Source organism: Equus asinus, chromosome 20, assembly GCF_041296235.1.
Source record: "Equus asinus isolate D_3611 breed Donkey chromosome 20, EquAss-T2T_v2, whole genome shotgun sequence".
NCBI classification, from domain to species: Eukaryota; Metazoa; Chordata; class Mammalia; order Perissodactyla; family Equidae; genus Equus; species Equus asinus.
The window spans coordinates 86850432-86857047 of record NC_091809.1 but is presented as its reverse complement, the minus strand read 5'-3'; the positions used below and the strand labels follow the sequence as shown (position 1 = coordinate 86857047).

Here is a 6616-nt window from a genome sequence, read left to right as displayed (position 1 = left end):
TGTGAAAACAAAGTAACTTCTTCCTCCAGTGAATAGCAGGTAAGCAATAGAAAGAAGAGAAGATGTGAGGGAGAAGCACCAGGGTCTCAGAGAAGGAGAGAAAGTGGGAGAAGAAATTTGAAAGAGGAAGAAATATCTCTTTCCTTTTCTAGGCTTTGTGCAGTAGTGACAAGGGAGATGGAAATGGAAGTGAGTGTTTGGGGGAAAAGAGTGCTGCAGCAACTCTCTAGAAGTTTAAAATAAAAATGAGTATTAAAACCTTCCCCTGAAACTCAGAATCATGAAAATTCTTATTGGCCTCATTGACGCTTGGATGGGGAGATATACCAAGGATAGCAACTGCTAAGGGCCAGGACTATGGCGAGGGGAATGCAAAATTGAGGGGGACATCAAAAAATTCAGTAATTGTGATAAATGATATTTTAATGGAATATTTTTTAAATCTAAATTATTTTTTTAAATTCATGATTAATAAAATATCGAAATTTTAAATAAATGTCAGTACCATGCCAAGCCATATTACAGCCTAAGGCAAAAAGGAAAAGTGCGCATCCCTAGTTTTAATGGTGGAAACTCATCAATAACATTTTCTTAAATCTACTTTTTTGCTTATCTCATTTTCAATTTGCCACGTTGGAAATTTTCTCTTGACTAAGTGAGAATTCTAAATAATTTTCGATTAACATTAGCTGAAGTAAAATTAACATAAATTCTATTTAAGTATAAATAAAATATTTAAATTTAAAATAATGGTGTGAGATTTAATACAGTTACTTTTAAAGTTTTCAAGTGTGTTAATTTTTATATTCATCCGATTGCTGAGTTTTTTAGCACCCCCCTTATACTTCATACCCACGGCAAATGGTTTTCTTGCCTCACCCAAGCTTCAGCTCTGCTGCTCATAGCATGTGATAAGCATGATATAGTAGGAAAAGCAAAAGCTTTGAGTCAGAAAGACTTGCCTTTTACTTTTGTTTAATGAATTAACTTAACTTAACCTGGCTGACCCTCTATTTACTTATCTGTAAAATGAAGGTGATAGAAAAGAGCTACCGCTCAAGTAACTGTAAGGACGACATGATGTGTAATAAATTAAACAACTACAAAAATGTCTCACAGAAAGTAGCTTTGTCTCAATGAAATGTGTCATTGCAGGAACTTACTGAAGGGGAGTGCCATTTCATCCAGACCACCATGCTATCCACTGGTAACTCCACTCCCCAAACTTTCTTCTTGACTGGAGTTCCAGGGCTAGAAGCTTTTCACGTCTGGTTTTCCATCCCCTTTTGCTGCCTCTGTATGGTTGCCCTCCTGGGGAACAGCGCTATTCTGTATGTGGTGATCACAGACTCCAGTCTCCATGAGCCCATGTACTATTTTCTCTCCATGCTCTCCGCCACTGACATGGGCATCACTATTTCTTCTCTTCCCACGACACTGGGTGTCCTCTGGTTCAATGCCAGGATCATCAGCCTAGATGCTTGCATTGTGCAGATGTTCTTTCTGCATGGATTCACCCTCATGGAATCCTCTGTGCTTTTGGCCATGGCTTTCGATCGCTTTGTCGCTGTCTGCAACCCCCTAAGATATGCTATGATTCTGACCAACTCTAGAATCATTCAAAGCTGGCATAGTGATTTTTGTACGAATGCTGGTCAACCTGATGCCCTTGCTCCTGCTCCTTAAGCGTTTGTCCTTCTGTGGTCCTAATGTGCTTTCTCACTCCTATTGTTACCACCCTGATGTAATTAAATGTTCTTGCACAAGTATCAAGGTCAATAGCATCTGTGGCTTAGTTGCTCTCATTCTGACATCGGGTGTAGATATTCCCTGCATTTTCTTCTCCTATGTGCTGATCATCAAGTCCATTCTCAGCATCACCTCCCCAGAGGAGAGGCAAAAGGCTTTTGGCACCTGCATCTCTCACATTGGTGCTGTTGCCCTCTTCTATATCCCCTGGGTCATCTTGGCTTTGGTACATCGTTTCGGTCACAATGCTCCTCCATATGTCCACACACTGATGTCAAATCTCCATTTCCTATTTCCCCCAGTGCTGAACCCCATCATATATAGTGTGAAGACCAAACAAATTCGTAAAGCTTTCCTCAAGCTGTTTCCAAGCACAGAGTACCCAGTCTGACTATGCAACGACTTAGATAGAGATAATCTTTCTTCCTTACTGTCTTCCTTCTTCCCTCAACATTTTACTGAGTAATATCAGGCTTTTTCTTAGTATTGGTAATACAAGGCCACATAAGAAATATCCCTGACCTCTCAAATAGTTTATATAGTCTAGTAGCAGGGACATAAAATTAAATATACAATAACAATAATGAATGAGAAGTATTATCACAGAAGTATATTCAAAAGGCTATACAGACACGGGAGAAAATATCTAAGTCATATTCGAGACTCAAAGGATTCTTAGAGGCGGTGACTACTTGGACCAAGAAAAATGTGTAACAAATAAAGATGGAAGGGCCAGGGACACAGCACCGTGAAGTCAATGAAATATGGATAGCTTAATACACCAAGGAACTGTGTGTGGTTAGTGTTGCTGGAGTAAGTGGTTTGTGTGCTAGGAGAAGTGGGAAGAGAGGTTATATGTGAGATTATAAAATAGTCTTCATGTTAGAAAAGTTAAAGCATGGAAACTTTAAAAAAAAAGAGAATAATCAGCTGGAATTGGGAAGCTTTATTATATTCCCTTTTAGGTAACATCCATTGTGATCTGGACAAAAACATTCCTCCTTTATTCTTCTTATTTGAGGCAATCTTTAAGAAGTACTTTAGTCTTCTGTTGTGAGTTTGGACTACTTTGCAATGACCTTCACTCCCATTTGTCCTGGTTTATTCATAGGCGTTAGCTCTGGTATTATGATCTACTGCTACCAGACTTGAAAGTGATTCTAAGATTTCTAGTTTACACTCAGGTTCTTATGTCCTCAAGGACATATAATGAGGATAATAAGATTCCAAGAGCTCAAAGGAGAAGACAGAATTAGTAGTAAAATTCAGTGACCTCCTGTCTTTCCTAACAATATCCAGTTTCCAAATACCCTTCCCTTTCTCCTCTCACAAAAATCCTCTGAAATAAGACGAAAGATATATATAAAAGGAGGGTCAAAAGTTGGGAAAGAGTATGAAATACTTCACTGAAGGAAAAATATTTTTGTTCCTTATTTTGTATTTTGTAGAAAAGTTTATATCTTAAAATGATGTGTAGCTCATTGGGTTTAAGAATATAATAGCATTTCTGAACTTACTATAAACAGTATTAACTTTGCCTTTGCTAAATTTCCTTAGAAGCAGCAGGAAAATTGAACAAGCAATGGTAGATAAATGATAAGTTAGTAGAATTGTCATATTAAGTATGTACATATAAGCGTGTGTCTGATCACCCCCTAGTAGGTTCTATTATGCTTTCCCCCAATTTCACTCTCCACAAATAAAGTCTCATGATTTCATGTGTTTCTTTCCTGTCATAAAGTCTTTATAGGTTTCCTTTCCTCACCATTTCTTCTCCAGAAAATGAAATATTTGAAGATACAGTTAAAACTGGGCTTAGAGAGAAGTTTTTAGTCTAAAATGCACACATGACGAAATACAAGAAAGGGTGAAAACAAGTTATTTAAGTATCCATCTCCGCAATTTAGAAAAAAAAAGAAAAGAAGGTGTTTAAAAAGCAGAATAAATGAAATAATAGATACTAGTGCAAAAATTTATTTTAAAAGCCGTCATACAATAAATAAGATAAAAAGGCAAAAGTTAATTTATCAGAAAGACTAATCAACTTGACTGGCAAGAATGATGAATCATAATTGAGGAAAAGCACAAAAAATCAACATTACGAATGAGGAGGTGACATCATTACTGATCCTACAATTTAAAGATGTAAAAGAAAATAATTCTTAAAACCTGGATGCCAATTCTTTGAAAATTTAAATGAAGTGTACAAATGCCTAAAAAAGCACAACTTAGAATGGGCATAAAAGAAAAAAAAAACCTCAATGGTCTCATATCTGTTAAATACATTATATCCATATTTACAAACAAATGCAAATACATAAAAGAAGAAAGGAAGGAAGAAAGAAGGAAGAACGGATTGAGGGAGAGAGAGACAGAAGAAGGGAAGGAGGGAAGGAAGAGGGGAAAAAAACTAACAGAATAATTGGCTTCAATCTCCAACCCACAGAAAATTTACACAAACTTACACAAATTCCAACTTTACACTTACTCTTCAAGAGAACAGGAAAGGAAGGAATACTTCCTAATGAGTTTTATAAAACCGAATTTATTCAACATTACAAAGAATGACCCAGCCAATGCAATAATGCAAAGCAAAATAACACATTCACACACACACACACGAAAGCACAAATGCACATATACACAGAATAAATGGAGAGGAAAGAAGAAATATAATTACTATTATTTATAGAACCCCTGAGAGGTTATGTAAAATACAAGAAGAATCAACAGATGAACTTTTAAGTTAAAACTGGATTTAGGAAGATTTATGATACAATGTCACCATACAAAAAATATTTTTCATATTTTCCACTAACAAATACTCCGAAGAGTAGATTTAAAAGATTACTATTTAAAATACATTAAACAATCAAACACCTAAGAATAAATTTTACAAAGGTGTAAAGCACCTCTACTCTTAAAACTATAAAACAGCATTGAAATTTTAAAAATTATAAATAAATGGAGGGGTAAACCACATTCACAAATTGGGTGATTCAGTGCTTTGAATTACTGTGAAATATTCTGAGACCAAAATAGTTTACAGATTCAATGCAATCCCCTCAAAACCTCAGAACTTCTGTGTGTGTGTGTGTGTGAATTAACAAGCTGATTCTAAAATTCATAATGAAATTAAAATAGTAAAATTTGAAATCTTACTCTGTTCAGTATCAGAACTATTACAAAGCTACAATAATTAAAACAATGTAGTGTTGGCCCAGAATTAGACAAATGGAGTAATGAAGAGATTAGAGAGCCCAAAACATACACATCAAATATACAGACACTCTATTTATAAAAAATGTGGAACCATATAGCCTTGGAGAAAAGTTGGTCTCTTCAACGAATGTTGCCGAGTTAATTTTACATTCATACACAGAAAATAAACTTGACATGCACTTCATACCATAAACTAAAATCTATTCGAAATGGATTATAGATTTAAATGCGAAAAGTAAAAAAAATTAAGTTCCTATAGACAACATTGGACAATATATTTAAGTTGTTGGAGTAAGCCACTATTTCTTTCTTTCTTTCTTTCTTTCTTTCCTTCTTTTTTTTGCTGAGGAAGATTCACCCCGAGCTAACACCTGTTGCCAATCCTCCTCATTTTTTTTTTTTTTGCTTGAGGAGGATTAGCCCTAAGCTCACACCTGTGCTGATCTTCCTCTATCTTTTTTTTTTTTTTCGTATGTGGGACACCTCATTGGCTGTAGGCATAGTTGGTGAGTGGAGTAGGTCCACACCCAGGATCCAAACCGACCAACCCAAGCTGCCAAGGAGGAGCATGCAGAACTTTAACCACTTGGCCATGGGACCAGGCCCACAGCTATTTCTTAAACAGAACATAGAAGGCAATAAATATAAAGAGAATATAGCTTGCTCTAAATTAGTACAGTAAATTCTATTCATCAAAAGACACTTTCAAGAAAGTGAACATTAAAAAGAGGATTTGTGTCCTATATATATAAGGAACTCTATAAAATCAGTAAAGAAAATCAAACAGACCAATGGGAAAATGGAGAAAAGTTTGAAACAGGGACTTCATAAGAAACAATATTTGCTCATTATATGAAAAGGTGTATAACATCATTAGTGAGAGAAATGTGAACTAATACCAAAACCACATCGACTACAATCTCGCAAGAATGGTTAACCTTAAAAATACTGATAATACTAAATATTGGTAAAGATGTGACTCAACAGGAACCCTCTGATGCTACTGACGTGAGCGTAAAGTGGTGCAAAGTCTTTCAAAAACTGATAGGGGGACCAGCCCTAGAGGTATAGTGGTTCAGTTCGGCACACTCCACTTCTGTGGCCCTGGTTCAGTTCCCAGGTGAGGACCTACACTACTCGTCTGCCAGTGACCAGGCTGTGGGAGCGGCTCACATACAAAAAGATGAAGATTGGCAATGGATGTTAGCTCAGGTGAATCTTTCTAAGCAAAACAAACCCAAAAAGCAAAAAAAACTGTTTGATAGGATCTCTAAGTTGATTCAGCAATTTAACTTCTAGAATATAACCAACAGAAATGAATGTATGTGTGCTCCAAAAGATGTAATAGTTTTTGTACCTGCATAATTATTTATAACCAAAACCAGAACACAACTAAAGTATCCAGAAAAAGAAAAACTGACAACTTTTAGTACGTTCATATAACTATAAGAGTTAAAAAGAATAAACAACTGCTCTACACAACATGGAAGAATCTCATACAGATACTGTTGTGAAAGAGACAGAAACAAAAACATGCACACTGTACTATTTAATTCATATATGCATATTTTATCGCATTATAGATGCAAATGATAAGCAAAACTAGTCCAGGGTGTTGGAAGTCAGGAGAGTGGTTACGTTTGGT

The 6616-nt window shown here is 35.8% G+C and overlaps 1 pseudogene; it reads left to right on the top strand.

Moving 5' to 3' along the window:
* Positions 1-1194: 1194 nt before the first annotated feature.
* On the top strand, positions 1195-2140 carry LOC106831602 (olfactory receptor 51F1-like; annotated as a pseudogene).
* Positions 2141-6616: the final 4476 nt, after the last annotated feature.